Source organism: Erythrolamprus reginae, chromosome 2 (genome assembly GCF_031021105.1).
Source record: "Erythrolamprus reginae isolate rEryReg1 chromosome 2, rEryReg1.hap1, whole genome shotgun sequence".
Classification (NCBI taxonomy): Eukaryota; Metazoa; Chordata; class Lepidosauria; order Squamata; family Dipsadidae; genus Erythrolamprus; species Erythrolamprus reginae.
The window spans coordinates 60,005,784-60,024,198 of record NC_091951.1 but is presented as its reverse complement, the minus strand read 5'-3'; positions in this window follow the sequence as shown (position 1 = coordinate 60,024,198).

The following is an 18,415-nucleotide window of genomic DNA, read 5'->3' as shown; positions in this document are numbered from 1 at the left end:
GACAAGGACAAGGACCCAAATGCCATCACTCTGCTTAACAACTAATTCCCACAACACTGTCAAATAATTTACTAAGACTGTATTACTATTATTCTTCTCTTCTTTACTAGTATCTATCTCTTCCCACTTACTATAACCATGTTGCTTGTATCTTTCAATTATTATGTTTTTATTTGTTTCCTAGTACGATTTGATAGCTTATTAATAACCTTGGCTATCACTAAATGTTGTATCTTTTTATTCTTGATGAATGTATTTTATTCTCCTTATGTTCACAGAGAGCATATACACCTAAGAAAAATTCCTCGTATGTCCAATCACACTTGGCCAATAAAGAATTCTATTCTATTCTGTCCTGTCCTGTCCTATCCTATCCTATTCTTTAAGCTATCAAATTTAAGAAACACTGCTCTAATACATAGACTAAAGTGTGAATAAATGGCTTAAATACAGTTTAAGTTACTTAAATACAGCTTGAAATATACAAGGTGGACAACTTAATTTAAGAGCAGAGCTGATTTGTATTACAGTTTCCCATTTTGCTTTTGGATGAAAGCATGAGTATTTTAAAAATACAACAATAGTATAATGAGATAAATGTTTAGTCAAACTGCTTTAATTTTAAGAAGTGAAGAGATATTTTGCTGCTGTGCGACAGGTGAGGTCCCACAGAGTTGGCCTTCTTAGGGTCCTGTCGACCAAACAATGTCGGCTGGCTGGAACTAGGGGAAGAGCCTTCTCTGTGGGAGCCCCGACCCTCTGGAATCAGATCCCCCCAGAGATTTGTACTGCCTTCCGAAAGAGCTTAAAAACCCATCTTTGCCACCAGGCTTGGTACTTTTAAATCTTACCCCGACCAAGGAATGTTTAAGGATGAGTGTTAAATGATTGGTTTGATAGGTTTTCCTTTTTTAATTAAATTAAATGTTATTTTAATGTAGTATTAATTATTAATTAATTAATTGGATTCATATTATTATTTTGTTTCTTGTATATGCTGTGAGCCACCCCGAGTCCTCGGAGAGGGGTGGCATACAAATGCAAATAATAAATAAATAAATAAATAAATAAATAAATAAATAAATAAATAAATAAATAAACGAACGAACGAACGAACAAACAAACAAACAAACAAACAAATAATAAATAAGAATATCTTTGTTGAGATTTATTGGAGCTGTATTCCCAACATTTCTGGAGGGCAGCAGTTTCAAGAAAGGTATGTTACTGGTCCTCTTAAAAATGTAATTTCTTTCTTGATCTCGAGCTCCCTTATGATAAACAATTTTAAGTCTTGAAAAAGACAAAAATGTAAACCGATTTATTCTATCCTATTGCAAGTGTACAAGCCATTCGGTCACTCATATGGCACCCTTCATGGCATTGGACCAGAATATATATACAGTGGTACCTCATCTTACGAACGCCTCTTCTAACAAACTTTTCAAGATACGAACCCGGTGTTTAAGATTTTTTTGCCTCTTCTTCCGAACTATTTTCACCTTACGAACCCAAGCAGCTGCTGCTGGGGTGAAGGGGTTTCTTCCCCCCCCTTTTTTGAATAAAGAAAAGGGAGGGGCTGCTTGGAGTAGGAAACATTTTGCAGAGAACAACGTGCTTGCAAAGGAACTGAAAGGGTGTCTTTTTAAGAAAGAAAAGGGAGGAGGGAGGGGCAGCTTGGGGGAGGAAAAATTTTGCAGAGAACAACGTGCTTGCAAAGGAACTGAAACGGTGTCTTTTTAAGAAAGAAAAGGGAGGAGGGAGGGGCAGCTTGGGGGAGGAAAACTTTTGCAGAGAACAACATGCTTGCAAAGGAACTGAAAGGGTGTCTTTTGAAGAAAGAAAAGGGAGGGGCTCCCCCCTTGCCTTTCTTCCTTCCCACTCACCCTTTAGGCTAGCCTTGCTTCTTCCACCCGCCCCCTTTAGCTGCTCCTCCCTGCCCTCTGTTCGCCTCCCTTCTAAAGTTTGGGATTTTCCTGAAGGATTTGCACGCATTATTTGCTTTTACATTGATTCCTATGGGAAACATTGTTTCATCTTACGAACTTTTCACCTTACGAACCTCCTCCTGGAACCAATTAAGTTCGTATGATGAGGTACCACTGTATATATATTTTAAATAATGATAGGGTTTTATATATTTTTTTAATATTAGATTTGTTCCACTACTATATTGTTTTTATTACTGTTGTGAGCCGCCCCGAATCTTCGGAGAGGGGCGGCATACAAATCTAATAAATAATAACTAATAATACCTCTGGGACCTCCTTCTGCAGCACGAATCCCAGTTACCAGTTAGGTCCCACAGAGTTGGCCTTCTCCGGGTCCAGTCGACTAAACAATGTCGTCTGGCGGGACCCAGGGGAAGAGCCTTCTCTGTGGCGGCCCCAACCCTCTAGAACCAGCTCCCCCGGAGATTAGGATTGCCCCCACCCTCCTTGTCTTTTGTAAACTTCTTAAAACCCACCTCTGCCATCAGGCATGGGGGAACTGAGATATCTTCACCAGGCCTATATTGTTTATGTATGGTATGTTGTGTGTATGTTTTTTAAATTATGGGTTTTTAGTTTTTTAAATATTAGATTTGTATTGTACATTGTTTTCTACTACTGCTGTGAGCCGCCCCAAGTCTGTGGAGAGGGGCGGCATACAAATTTTAATAATAATAATAATAATAATAATAATAATAATAATAATAATAATAATGTTAGCAATAGAACAATATTTGAGAAAAATATGGCTGGCCCAATCAATTTGTCAGAATTTAGCTATTTAAACTTTTTCATTCTTCCTGAACTGCCTGGTTCGGTCAATTCATAATGGCCAAAATTAATTAACAAGATAGGAAAGTGACAGCCAATCTACCACCATCTCTTATTGAACCAGATCAGCAATTAACATTTCCAAAAAGAAATGAAATTTCTTGACTTTTTAAGTACAATGTTTTTCCTCACAATGAAGCTCTCCATAAACATACTTTTTTAAAAGTACAATTTGCTTACAGCTTTTGACCCCAGATATCTCCTGCTCCCAGTGGTAGGCTGCTAGCCGGAACGTCTAATTGGGCCCGCCTCCGTGGCTCTGAAGGTACTGTGAATTCGAGCAGAATTATGCTTCTGCGCCCGTGCAGGTAGCAAAATTGCGTATGGAGACACAGGTGTGCCCATGTTCTGGCAAGGTTTTTAGCTTCCACGCATGCAGAACACAGGCGCACCTGCCCACCACTGCCGGCTCTCCAAAAGTTCTACTTAGCCCTGTTGAAAACACATTTTTGATGGGAACTGTTGGGATGAATCATTATTCCTCATCTTTTACAGAAACTGAACTGAGATGGGTGTACTTCAATAATATTAGTTTGAAGGATCTCTCCTTCTTTAGTGGCTGGGATTATTATGAGAGAATATGGAGACGAAAACCCCACAATTTAAATCATTGCTGGAGCTGCTTCTCGCTAAAGATGTAGATTTTTCAATTGTGGCTCATAACAGAAGGGATGAACTATCGCTTCAGGGCCAAGTCGCAGATTTCCTTCCATTCCATGGCACAGCCTTGATCCAAACTGCCCTTCGCTGCAGCCATGACAGAAAGAAAAATAGCAGAATTCCAGCCACCAACTTTCCACCCAGCACTGTCTACTTTGGCTTGTGGAATCTGAAAACAATGAGATGCCTTGAGTAACTCCCTCCTACTTTTCTCATCTAACTAGCAAAAGATGAAGACCATTAACATTCACCAGCTTTGAGGCAAGGAAAAATAATAATAATAATGGCAAAGATTGGACTTCAGCTCTGATTATTTTTATTAAAAGCATGTGTTGGGTGGAAACGCCACGCTGCTGGAAGCATCTGATACTGTTGATCTCTCTAACCTTTACAAAAGCAACTTTTCACCGTTAATAGAAAATGTTTTATTTGACTTCATTTTTAAGATGATCTGTTTTGCAAATGTGGAGGAAAAATAGAGGAATTGTGTAATTGTTTCCATAAAAGTTTAGGCGGTTGCACAACGCTGTAGATGGAGATTCCCTCCCTTCTCTTTTCTCTTTTCTCCTCTCTTTTCTCAGGAGAAATGCTATTAAAGTTAAAGCTAGTTTAATTATGGCTCTTCAGCACTGAGTATATGACTTCTCATTGTGTCCCTAGTACATATGTCAGGCAAGGACACAAAACAGGGTAAATGTTTGTCTATTTTATCCCATTCTTTCCACTTTTCTTGAATGGAAATCTCATCAGCATTTTTAAAGCCTGCTATGTAAGCTTCATGACTTATCATTAAAGGTCTATATTAATATTTTGGATATTTGTGTGTGGGGTGTGTGTGGGGTGTGTGGGTGTGTTTCTCTCTCTGTCTTTGTGGATATGTTGAAATGAAGATTACATTCCTGTCTGATTCTTGAGTTATATGGTTTATTTCTCTGTTTTTGTCTTTAGGTGAAACTGAACTGGAAGTAAAGGAGAAAAATTCATAAACTTCTAAGCCAATGTCTTGATAGGTTTCCTGGATAAATAAAGAGGAGTGTTTTTTCTTTGAAGCAATGCTACCTTTCTTGAGATAAATACCCAAATTTGGTTAATCTTTTGTGTAAAGTCATGATTATCCTTTCTCTAGAAACAGGTAGTGTTCCTTCCGATGGGGCCTATTTCCACACGTATGATCACTCTATAATGCACAGTTACTGTGCAATGGCTTTAGGTGGTTGTAACAGATTTTGACTTTTTAGTCTCTCAAGGGTTTTCTGTTATCATCCCTTTATAGCCACAATTGTGAATCTATGAACAATATACAACCAGGCAAAGAAATAAAAACAATAAAATGAAGCAACGGTTATTACAAGGGAACAACAACTATCTTATGGAAATCAAGGAGGGAGAGAGCTACATATCTCTCAAGAACATGGCAGCCATTACAGAGAAGTCCCATGAACTTAGCCATATGGAGGATGGACTATAAGTAGATTTTCTATCTAGAGCAATTGGCTGGGCAGAGTTGAATGTGGCAAAAGAGGATAGTTCCTGGTGCCATGTTCGAGATGTCGTAGTTGGGTATTCACAACAATTTGAATTTGGTCTAGAAGCCTATTTATAGCAATGGCCACCAGTTGTCCCATTAGAAGTCTGGCTGATGAATTCTCAGAAGCATCAAATGTAGCATCTGAGTGGTTTCCAAATGTTGTTTCATATATGTGTTTTTCCATAGTTCAACCAATCAGTCATTTAGTAACTCTTTCCATAGGTTTTGGTCTAGGGAGAACTGCAGTTGGCTCACTAGTCAGAGATGGATATAGGCCTTCTAGCCATGGACTTTTTCTCTTTCTAAGCAGAGTCATAAATAAAGGAGAGCCCCAAGTAATGAAATAACTCCTTTGGAAGAACCTGTCTACCTGCCTCTCATTGTGTCAAGCAAATGCTGATGAGAAGATCATAGTGCAGTGATGGGCTCCTACAGGTACGATCAGGTATGCGGAACCGGTAGAAAATTTTTGGTTTTTTTCCTTCTTTTTCCCCCCTTCTGGGCTCTGGGTATGTTTTTCCTATCGCAGTAAGTGAGGTTGAATATGCATGCACGTGTGTGTGTGTACATACATACACATAGTTTATATAGTAGATAATGTACAATTTTGTGTGCCTGTGTGTAATATGTATGTACACATGTGGCATATATACAGTAGTCCCTCGCTATACTGCGCTTCACCTACTGCGGCTTCACTTCATCGCGGGTTTCTGAGGAAGTCAATCGGCAGATTTAAACAGCCCACCGAACTCGATCGGCAGGTTTTTAAAAAAATAAATAAATCTAAAATTGTAAATACTGTATTTAAATACTGTATCTAAAATAAATACTGTGTGGGAAGGGTTTATAAACACTTAAAACAATGAAAACTTACCAAACAATTACAATATAAATACTTAAATAAGTACTATCAGTCGATAAATTCCCCATCGCGGATTTCACCTATCGCGCCCAGGTCTGGAACGTAACACCAGCGATAGGTGAGGGACTACTGTACATAGAATTAAATAGTATATTTTGGAGGTTCAGTAATAGTAAATAGATAGGGAAATTGTATCTCTTTGAGGCGAGGAGAGGCCAGGCACCTTAACCCTAACCCTTGACATGAGTGATGTCAAGTTGGGCACCTTTAAGCCAGTCACATGATGTTTAAGCCAACCCTGGTCACATGATCGTCAAGCCACTCCCACCTGGTCATATGATTGGCAAGCCACACCCACAAAATAAACCACACCACAATGTGGTAGTAAACCACACCACAATGTGGTAGTAAACCACAGTGTGGTAGTAATTTTTTTTGCAGCCTTTCACTGTCATAGTGAGAATAACTACTAATTGCTGTCAGTAGATTATCCATAGATTCCTCTAATTCCCTTTTAAAGGTGTCAAATTTAGCAGCATCACGGTAGCTTCTAGTGCTGAAATTCATTTTTGAACGCTGCGCTTCCTCCTTTTTAATCCTTTCCCACTACTCACCTTTATCAGGTAACACTAGATTTCATTATTATGAGAGAGGGGGGGGATAACTCTTGCTGTTATCATTTACTAAACTGCATTCTTTTATAAATACCCTTCTATGAATAATAATTTCTCAGTGTCAACCTTTATTCACTGAGGAATTGCCTCAGATTCTTTATAATTTCAGCTGCCTCTTTGTTCACCTTTACCAGCTCTGCAAAAAACATTTTTTTTGAAACGCTCAAAATAGTTAGCCTCAGGGTCCAACTCTTTCAATGGAGAGTTTTGGCTGATGACTGCAGAAGACCTGGAGGCTCAGAAGCGGTTTCTCCTCTAATGGGATCCATGGGAAATGTAGTTTTCAGTTAAAGGGCAGTAGTGTGAAGTTAGCTAGGAACTAGAAGCTGTGATTGCTGAACAAATCAAGATAAAAAGGCAGAGGATGAGATCAAGGAACAAGTTAAAAAAGAACACAACAAAACCCAACCAGAATTAAAGGAAGGAGTCAAGAAAGAAGTCAGAATTCCGAACTAAAGAATAACTGTCATATTGTAGGATTATTTCTAAGAAATAGCCAGCCAATGTATCATCATCAGTGCAGCAGCTTCAAGTAGCGTTTAATATTTATCTAGCACCAACTGTGTGCTGTGACCATCTATAGGATCAGCGAGTGTGCTAATGATGAGATGTGAGAGCCTCCTATGCCCCAGTCCTGAATACACATTTAAGCGTGTCATTCCAAGACAGCCTATATCCTGCCAGGATTTTTTCCCCCTTAATTAAAGTTACACGAGTTATGAAATTCTTTCCTTTATATTAAGCGCTTATTCCTGTGGAGAAATTTCTATTTGTTTTTATCTCATTTGAGCTTCAAGGTTAATCTTGGTTTAAGATTTTTGCTCACTGTGATGGCAAAGGCATTGTGCGCCATTCTGATCTTTGTAAGCATGGATGTGTGTGTGATTCCCTGTTTCATGCTGTGCCCAAATGCTACTGGCTGGGGGTATCCTCTGTATGCTACTCAGCCCCACGGGCTTTATGAAGCTCATGTCTTAGTAAAGAGAAGGTTTTTTCCCCCACTCTTCTAAAAAGAAGATATTTTTCTGTTCAAAATTAAGAGAAAGAGAGAGAGAGATGACAAATTCACAAGCAGAGACATTAGAAAAAGAATGGCTTTAAAGCAAATCAGAGTTTTGGGTTTGATGGTTTTTTTTAAAAAACCCTCTATGTTCCTTCAAAGTTACAAATCCATTCAGGCTTATATAAATATTAGGTTGCTAACTACAAATTTGCTATGCAGTGGATGCTATGCTCTCAAGCTAATTTCTTTTTTATAGGATTCTTCTCAAACTGGACTTAGGGTGTGTGCATATAGATCAGAGGATATGATATACACCCAATCTTCAGCAGAACTCTTGGGATGTTAAGCAAAGATGCTGTGGAAGCCTTCCAAGATAGGTAGAAATATGAATTTCCGGGCATTTCTCAAAACTGTGGTAAACTTTACAAAGCTGCAATTTTTCTTCTGGCTCAGATCAAAATACAAGACAATTCCTGGCTTCTCTATCATCCTTTTCATCTTTCAGAGTTATTCCCCATTCCCCCAGGACCAACTTGCAGTATTTCTTCTTTTTTTCCATTAGCAGCAATGTGAAAGAGGCAAAATCTCACTCTACTAACCAGAGCATACAAAACTTTCACCAGACCAACCCTCGAATACAGCTCATCTGTCTGGAACCCACACCGCATTTCAGACATTAAACAATCTAGAAAATGTCCAGAGATACTTTACTAGAAGAACCTTCCACTCCTCTACTCGCAACATTATACCCTACGGAACTAGACTTACAATAATAGATTTAGAAAGCTTAGAACTACGTCTAAGCTTAAACACGACCTAAGCATAGCCCATAAAATAATCCTCTACAATGTTCTTCCTGTCAATGACTACTTCAGCTTCAACCACAACAACACATGAGCACACAACAGATACAGTAAACCGCTCTAAACCCGACTGCAGGAAATACGACTTTAGTAACTGAGTAGTTGACGCATGGAACTTACTATCTGACTCTGTACTATCATCACCTAACTCCCCAAACATTACCCTTAGACGATCCACTATTGACCTTTCCCGATTCCTAAAGGATCAATAAGGGGCGTGCATAAGTGCACCAGCATGCCCTCCGTCCCCTGTCCTTATGTTTCTCTCTTACTAATATCATGTATATGAATATTATTATATCTTTGTATACCACCGATACGTTCTTGACAAAACAAAACAAATAAAATAAATAAATAAAATATTGTTTATTTCTTTCCTCCCTCTACTTTATCACTCTGATCTGCATCCCAATGTTGGGATACCTTAGTTTTTCTAAGGGGTTCTCGCAGTTGTTGTTTGCATGTGTGATGTGATAATGCAGAGGATGAAAGGATAGCCTTCCCTGCCATCTATTCTATATTCTCTTTTTAACTCCTGTTTTCCTTCCTGTCTGCATTTCACCCCTACACTGCTACGGAGTTATAGGGCAGGGAAATGGTGTCCTAGCTGATTATAGTTCAGGGCACTGGAGGAACAAGGGAAATGGCAGATTAGGAGACTCAAGGAGAAAGTAAGAGAGAATTTAGCTAATTGAAAAATGAATTCAAGTCTCCAGGTCAAATGGATTACATCCTAGGGTATTGAAAGAACTAGCAGAGCTGATCATAGAGGCTCCTGGTAATTTGTGAGAAATCCTGGAGGATTACTGAGGTCCCAAAATGCTGGAAGAAACTAGACCAGAAGAGAGCAAATGTCATCCTTATCTTCAAAAGGGGGAAGAACAAGGACCTAGGAAATCATAAACTGCCAGCTTGAATCTATAATGGGCATTGGCAAAGTCCTCCAACAGATGATCAAGCAGAATGTTTGTGAGCACTTGGACAGGCATGCTATAATTCACAGGAGTTTGTCAGAAATAAATTGTGCCAGACTAACTTATCTCTTCCTTTGACACAGCTTAGCAGATCTTAGAAATGTTGTAAACAAACATACCTGGATTTCACAGTGCCCTCAAGAGATGTTGTCCTTAATAAAATCAGCAAACATGGGGCAGTTTGGGTAGACTCAGCTATCTACATGACTACAACCATGGAAGTTTCATTGATTTCTTAATTCCATTTAGGAAAGTACCAAATGGAGTTTCACAGGAGTCTTTTTTTTTGGGGGGGGGGCTCATCATATTTATCTCTTACTCTGAGAAGAATACTCTTTTAGAGAAGAATTAAAATGTTTGCAGATTGCCCTAGGACTGGTGGAAAGTGGAGAAGAGGGGATTCAAAAGGGCTTCATTAGTAAACTGCAATGATCAGGATAGAGTTTAACAGGGTGAAAAACAAACTACAGGCATTTTTGTGTTAAATTTAAATTTACTGACAAATAAGTAAATAAATAAATTTAAATTTAACACAAAAATTAGTTTGTCATGGAAGTGGCTGCCTGCGAAGGCTCTTGGATTGGGGCTGAAAAGCGAAAGCAGAAGCAGTATGCCCCGTCCCATAATTGGGTAGACCAGGTTGCCCTGTAAACAAGGTACAGATAGTCCTCTACATACAACAGTTAATTTAATGACCATTCAAAGTTGCAACCACACTAAAAAGTGACTCATGACTGTTTTCACACTTGCGACTGATTAACAAAGACTATGGAAACATTTGCATCTCATTTGGAAACCAAGAACCCAGAATATGGAGGAAGAATGGAGAGGCACACAGCAACATACTTGAAGTCCAGTGTGAAGTTTCCAAAGTCTTGTTGATTTGGGGAGCCATGTCATCTGCTGGTGTTGGTCCACTGTGCTTCATTAAGACCAGGGTCAACACAGCCATCTTTCGGGAGATTTTGGAGCACTTCATGCTTCCTTCAGCAAATGAATTTTCTGGGGATGCTGACTTCAGTTTTCCAGCAGGACTTGACACCTGTCCACACTACCAAAAGCACCAAAACCTGGTTCAATGACCATAGAATTACTGTGCTTGATTGGCCAGCAAACTCATCTGACCTGAACCCCATAGAGAATCTATGGGGCATTGTCAAGAGAAAAATGAGAGACGTGAGACCAAGCAATGCAGAAGAGCTGAAGGCTGCTATTGAAGCATCCTGGTCTTCCATAACATCTCAGCAGTGCCACAAGCTAATAGTTTCCATGCCATGCTGCATTGAGGCAGTAATTGCTGAAAAAGGGGCCCAAACCAAGTACTGAGTACATCTGCGTATACTTTTCAGAGGTCCAATATTGTCCTATGTAGAATCCTTGTTTTATTGATTGCATGTAATATTCTAATTTTCTGAGATGGTGGATTTGGGGATTTCAAGAGCTGTACCCCATAATCATCACAATTATGACAAATCATGGTTTGAACTATCTTGCCTTGCACGTAATGAGTCTCTCTCATATATTACGTTTCATCTTTTAAGTTGCAGTACTGAAATAAATGAACTTTTGCATGATTTTCTAATTTTTCGAGTTTCACCTGTACTGTGCCTTTGTCAGATCTCATTTGGAATATTGTACAATATTCTCTTCTTAGGCAACACTACAGTATTCAAAAGGACAATGGCAAATTGGAATAAATTCAGAGGAGAGCTGTTAAAATGGTGAAGGCTCTGGAAAGCAAGCCCTGCGTCCAAGAATCTGAGTATGTTTAGCCTAAAGAAAAGAGAACAAATATAAGATTTGTTGGATGATTTATCATGTAAAGGATGCAGTGGGTTTATTATCTATTGTCTCAGAAGCAGCAGATTAAAATAAAAAGGAAAGAGATTCCAGCTGGATAAACTTATTAATTGTACAAATTATCAATTATTGGAAAAGGCTGCTATATGGTATGGTAATTATTCTTCACTAGAAATCTTCAAAATCTGAATTGTCATCTCTCAGAGAAGTTATATTGGAGCAGGAGGTTGGACTAAGGCCTCTTCCATCTATGTGACTCTATGAAATACACAGGAGAGTTTCTAAAGTCTGGTGGATATAAGGCTGCAGAAATAAGTACTGTAGTATCTTTAGAGTCATTTCTTTGGAAACATTCTTCATATTTTTTTCTCACCCTTTCCCTTTACTAATTAAAGGAATACTAAAGGATTTACCCATGTCTTAAAATAAGGAACTGCATGTAATCTTTGTGGTCTTTCCAATTTTTCAGAGCAAGGAGCCAAAGTTTAGAACTGGAATTATTTTTTTAAAGAATTGAAATATAGGATTATCTTCTGATATATATTGTCCACAATAAGTGTTAATGGGATGGGTAGCTTCTACATACAGGAAACAGGAAGGGAAGGGCAGCGCCGGACTTACCCGGCAGGCAGGCTTTGCTGGAGGGACCGGGAGACACGGTCCCTCATGGCGGCCGCCATCTTGGATCCCGGGCGAAGTCTCGCGATGCGAGACTTCGCTCGGGAGAGCAGGGCCTGATTGGCTAAGGCCCTGATTGGTCCGGGCGGGGCCTGCTTGCCCTATATAAGGGCGAGCAGGCCCGGGGCTCTTCCTTTTCGCCCGGACCGATCTACAGAGCAGACGTTCGTTCGTCTGCTCCGGCGGCCATTTTAAGTGGCGACCTCGTGCGAGGCGCCATTTTGTGGCCTGTGGTTTAAGCGAAGAGCCTTTTTTGCTGTTTAGCGGAGCCAGCATCGGCTGGACTCCGCTCGGGTTTGGAGCCTCATTGCCTGTTGTGGGTGGTGGGGGTACTGCCTTTGGGAGGCCCCGCAGGTTTGCTGGTATCCTGGGGGTGGCTTGTGGCCTGGGATAAAGGCCTGGTGTCGGGCCTTGTTGCCCACTGGGAGGTGGGATTAGCCTCTTGGGAGGCTTTTGCTGCGGAGGCCTGCTGCTTCTGGCTGGCCTTTGCCCACGGGGTGCAGGGCCCGTTTGGGGAGGGCTTGGTCCCGCCCTATTCCTGGTTGTTCAAAAAATAGATTTTAGTGGTATGGCCCCTAAAAAGCGGCCAGCTAAGGCCCTCCCGGCCCAACCTGTGGTGCGGCCTAGGAGGGCTGCCAGGCCGTCTGCCCGGGCTCGGGCGGCGGCAGAGGGGCCCCCGGGTGGGATCCCGGTTGGGGGGGTGGTAGGGTTTATGCCCACAGTCCCTCAACCCGAGGTCTCCCCTTCTCTCTCCTGGGCCAGGGTCCTGGAGCGGCTCGACGAGTTGGAGAGGTGGAGGTCGGGGGCAGGCCCGGAGGGGCTTTCCTCGGCTGCCACCGCAGCTTGGGGCACAGACCCCGAAGAGGAGTCGGCCCCAGCTGGGCAAGTGGCCCACGAAGTACAGATGGCGGGCACCGGACAGGCGGGCAGCACCGGGCAGACGGGCCATGCTGGACAGATGGCCCAGCCTGGGCAATGGTCATCTTTCCAGGGCCCAACCAGGATGGGCCCACCGTGGATGGCGTCTACCCCTTACGGGGCAGGTGAGGTTGCACCACATGCAGGCACATCTCCGCTACTGCCCATCCAGGGTCCCGGGTTCATCCCGCCAGCTATGGGGGGTGGCAACAGTTTCACGGGGGCTGCTGCAGGCACCTGTGGTCAGGTTTGGTCCCCGCCAGCTCCGCCAGTGGGGGCGCTGGGGGTGCCTGTCCCACCTGGGGCGGGGGTGGGGGGTTGGATTCCTCCTCCACCGGCCATTATGCCACCGGTCCCATTCATGTATCCACCGGGGCTTGGGGTGCTGGGCTCGGGGGCCACCACGGTGTGGGACCCGTTCGCCAGCATCAAGCCTGGGGCCATCCCTTGTGGGTTGCCCGCCACACCTTTAGGGTACCATCTGCACCCGTCAGTTAAGGAGGCAATCTGGCGGGGGGAGTACGTTGATTTGTTCTCCATCTTGAACAGGGAGGTCCCTAAACAAGATAAGGAGGTTGTCCCTGGGGAAAAAGTGAAAAAGACAAAGGTCACGAAATGCTTCAGCTCGTGGCTGTATGCATTTCTGACCTTTGCGTCGGTGGTCATTCAGAGGCAGCCGGGGAGGGCCGGTGCCTTGCTGAAGTACATCGACCTAATAGCGAGGGCCCATTTCGAGTATGGGGGGACCATATGGAGGCACTACGACAAGGGCTTCCGTATGCGTATTGCCCATGACCCCTACTTGCCTTGGGATATGGTGGTTCCGGACCTGTGGTTCCAGGCCACTCATATGTCAGGGAAGGAGGGCTGTGATAGGACCGATAGCGGTCACTTTATGGAGGAGGAGCCTGCGACGCCCGCGCCGGCCAAGGCCGTGGCGGGTGCCGTTAGTAAGGGTGCCTCTTTAATATGTCACGAGTTCGCTGCAAAGGGGGCGTGTTTTCGCCCCATTTGCAGGTTTCGTCACGCCTGCGGAAGTTGTGGGGGAAACCATTCCGCAGCCGTGTGCCCCCGCCCCAAGAAGGGGATTGAAAAGAAAGGCTCGGGTCCCCCAAAGCCTCCCCCACCTGCTGGGGGAAAAGGGGCCCAGCCCAATTAGTTTAGGGGTGCTCGAGGGTTGGTTGGGCGACTACCACCCTCGCTCGAGAGCGGCCGCTCTCTTGCTAGGTTTCGCAGAGGGATTTAGGATCCCTTATCAGGGTGTTAGGAAGGCCTTCATGTCTGACAACCTTAGGTCGGTTGTTGGGCATGAAGACATTGTTAGGGAGAAGATTGGGAAGGAGGTTGCCGAAGGCAGGGTCCTGGGGCCCTTTGCGGAGCCGCCCTTCCCGAATCTTCGTGTGTCTCCCTTAGGTGTGGTCCCCAAAAAGGCGAGTGGTGAATTTAGGTTGATTCACCATTTGTCTTTTCCAAAAGGGGAGTCAGTGAATGATTTCATTCCTGACGAGTTGTGTTCAGTCCGGTATGCATCCTTTGATGCAGCCGTGACTATGGTTAGGAAGTGTGGGGTGGGAGCCCTTATGGGTAAATGCGACATTAAGTCGGCATTCCGGCTCCTCCCCATACACCCGGATGACTTTGAGCTGTTGGGCTTCCATTTCGAGGGGGGCTATTACGTGGACAGAGCTTTGCCCATGGGGTGCTCTGTCTCGTGCTCTCTTTTCGAGAGTTTTAGCACCTTCTTGGAGTGGGCGCTCAGGAGGCAAAGTGGCCTGGGTACGGTCGTTCACTACCTTGACGATTTCCTTTTGGCGGGGCCTGCGCATTCGGAGCAATGTTTTGCTTTGATGCGGGACTTCGAAGCCCTTTGTGCTCAATTAGGGGTGCCTTTAGCCTCTGAGAAGACCGAAGGCCCCGCCACCAGGATTACCTTTCTGGGTATTGAATTGGACTCAGAGGAGCAATCTTCCAGATTGCCCCTAGAGAAGTTGGTAAAGATTAAGCGGAAGCTCGATGAGGTCCTGGGCTGCCGGAAGGTGACCCTACGGCAGCTTCAGGAACTGGCAGGCATTCTTAATTTTGCCTGTCGGGTAGTTGTTCCTGGAAGGGCTTTTTCCAGGAGGTTGTATGATGCGATGGAGGGGCTCCGTTTGCCCCATCATCGTACCCGCCTTTGCGCCGGGGTCAGGGCTGACCTCGGCGTGTGGCGGGATTTTTTGGATAGATTTAACGGGTTGTCTTTCTGGAGGCACGAGCTTCTGTTGGAAGCTGAGTTGCAGCTCTGCTCTGACGCCGCGGGGACTTGTGGTTTCGGGGTAGTGTTAGGTGACCAGTGGTGCTGGTCGGCATGGCCTCCGGAATGGAGTGCCACTTCGTTGGTTAAGGACCTTACGTTCCTGGAGCTCTTCCCCTTAATAGTGGCCTTAGAGCTTTGGGGGGAGCAGTTTAGGGACAAGACTGTGCACTTTTGGTGTGACAACCTAGCGGTTGTCCATGTGGTGAATGCCCTGTCCTCAAAGAGCGACAGGGTCATGCGGCTTGTCCGCCATTTTGTGCACAGGTCCTTGTCTCTAAACGCATTGTTTTTGGCTAAGCATGTCCCCGGGTTAGATAACGGGGTTGCTGATGCCTTGTCCCGTGGTCAGTTGTCCAGGTTTCGGACCCTGGCCCCGTGGGCCCGAGAACTGCCAGAAGCGTTCCCCAGCCACCTCTGGAGTCTGGGAGGGATTCAGAGTGGTGGAGAGGCGAGGCATCCCGGGCAATCTCCTTGTCTGTAGCGCCCGGCACCCTCAGGGCATACCAGCGTGCAGGTAAGGAGTTTGGGGAGTTCAGGCAGGGCAGGGGTTACCAGCTTAGTTGGCCTGTCCCTGTAGAGCATTTGGCCGAGTTTTGCGTCCAACTTAGGCAGCGTGGCCTGTCAGTTAGGACGATCCGGTCCCGGTTAGCCGGCCTCGCCTTTCTGTCCAAGGCGGGGGGGTTTGCAGATCTTTCGGGTGACTTTCGCATCCGGAAGATGCTGGAGGGCTGGCTTAGGGAGCAAGCGGGGGCCCCAGGTGACACTCGTCAGCCCCTGACGGTGGAGCAGCTGTCATCAATCAACGTGGTTTTTGGCAGTCTGTGTTCCTCATTGTACGAGGCCCGTCTTTTCAGGGCAGCGGCTTGTGTCATGTTCTTTGGGGCCCTTCGGGTCAGCGAGGCCATGGCTTCGTCTCAGGCTGACACTTCGCTCCGGGCCTTCCAGTTCGCTGATCTGACCTTTAGGCAAGGGGGGGTGTCCCTTGTAGTGAGAAGGTCTAAAACGGATCAGCTGCACAGAGGGGTTGCCTTACAACTTAGTGCGGCCACCGACCAGTCGGTGTGTCCGGTGGCCGCCCTACGGCTTTATTGTGGTATGAGGGGGTCAGGTCAGGGGTACCTGTTTAGGCATTGTGACGGTACCCCTCTGACCCGTTTCCAATTCTGGGCTTTAGTATCTAGGGCGATGGCCCAGGTGGGCATGGATCCCGCCGGTTATGGAACGCATTCGTTCCGTATCGGCGCCGCCACTAGTGCGGCACTTTCTGGTTTCCCGGCCCATCGGATTCGGGAGATCGGCCGCTGGCGGTCAGCGGCATATTTGGGTTATGTTAGGCCCGCTGAGGATCCCAGGCAGGGCTTAGGCTAGGTAACCTCTCTGTGTCTGTGTCCTCTTGCAGGTCCCCAGGCTAACACGAAACCGACGGCGCTGCTGTGTGGCCACAGCATGATTTTCTGGGCCGGCCGCGCGGCAGCCAGGAGCGCCATCGGGACCCACCTGTCCCTGGGGCGGTGGGTCAACGTTACCTGGATGGGCCGGAGAGGTATGCGGTGGGAGGGTCTCCTACCGGCGTTGCTGGGCGGTCAGCATTCTGTGGCTGCGCCCGGCAATATTGGGGGCGGCTCCTGGAGTCGCGCCCAAAGGGGTCTGGGTGGGCAGCGTCCTGTGGCCGCACCCAGGTGGCTGGTATTGCACTTAGGTGGCAATGACCTGTGCATGCTGGGAGGCCTGGCGCTGCTCATCCGGGCACGCGAAGACCTGCGAAGGCTTCGTGAGGTCTGGCCCACCACGCAGGTGGTGTGGTCAGACATATTACCTAGGATTGTGTGGAGGGATGCCTCTTCCCTTAGGGCCATTCACCGGGCTAGGAGACGGGTGAATAGGGCTATGGGGAAAACGGTTAGAGAATTGGGTGGAGTGGTAATACCTCATCCCCTTATATCAATAGATAAGCCATGGCTCTACCGTAATGATGGCGTTCACCTGTCTGACCAGGGGAACGCCATCTTCTTACAGGACCTGCAGCGGTCTCTGCGTGAGCTGGCGCAGCTAGAGGGGGGAGTCGGGGGGCCAAGATAGAGATCTGACCCCCGCTCCTGTGGCAGGTTAGGGGCGGAAAATTGGGTGGTTTAGCAACCGCGCGTTCTCCCTTGGGCATCTTTGGGGATGATTGACAGGTTCTCCGCAAGCTCATGGAGGGAGTTTCTGCCTGAGCAGCTGGGGGGAACCTGTCTTTGGGTCCTACACCTTTAATTCCCCGATTCGGGTTAGCCGGTGGGACCCCCCTCATGCACAGCATGGCAGAAAAGGTCACAGGTGACGGCCTGGCCCTCACCTGGACCTTGCATCGAGATACGCCCATGAGTTGCCCAGGAATGTTTGCTGGCATACGTCATTTCCGCCCCGGAAGTATTTGTTTGACCCTGCAGGTCCAGTTCCGGGTCATAGTTGTTTATGCAAATTTATGCAATATTATTTGAATAAATTATGCAAATTTATGTTAATAAAAATGACCCAATTTTAAATCCAGCTCTGGTGTCCGTGTCGTTACTCCGTCTCTCCAGCAAGGGCAGCGCCGGACTTACCCGGCAGGCAGGCTTTGCTGGAGGGACTGGGAGACACGGTCCCTCATGGCGGCCGCCATCTTGGATCCCGGGCGAAGTCTCGCGATGCGAGACTTCGCTCGGGAGAGCAGGGCCTGATTGGCTAAGGCCCTGATTGGTCCGGGCGGGGCCTGCTTGCCCTATATAAGGGCGAGCAGGCCCGGGGCTCTTCCTTTTCGCCCGGACCGATCTACAGAGCAGACACCCGCCCGCCCTCCACTATTTTGCAGTGTGCTTCAGGGTCGCCCTTAGGGGGCCGAATGGGAATTTTTTGCAGCTCTGCCTCTTAGCTGGGCTGTTTTTTCGCCCATTCCACACTGGGGTGATGGCTGTGCGGTTAGGGGGTGCTTGCATTAATTAGGTTAATTGGCTTACCTTTGGTCATTGGGTAGGCAGGTTAGGGGCGGAAAATTGGGTGGTTTAGCAACCGCGCGTTCTCCCTTGGGCATCTTTGGGGATGATTGACAGGTTCTCCGCAAGCTCATGGAGGGAGTTTCTGCCTGAGCAGCTGGGGGGAACCTGTCTTTGGGTCCTACACCTTTAATTCCCCGATTCGGGTTAGCCGGTGGGACCCCCCTCATGCACAGCATGGCAGAAAAGGTCACAGGTGACGGCCTGGCCCTCACCTGGACCTTGCATCGAGATACGCCCATGAGTTGCCCAGGAATGTTTGCTGGCATACGTCATTTCCGCCCCGGAAGTATTTGTTTGACCCTGCAGGTCCAGTTCCGGGT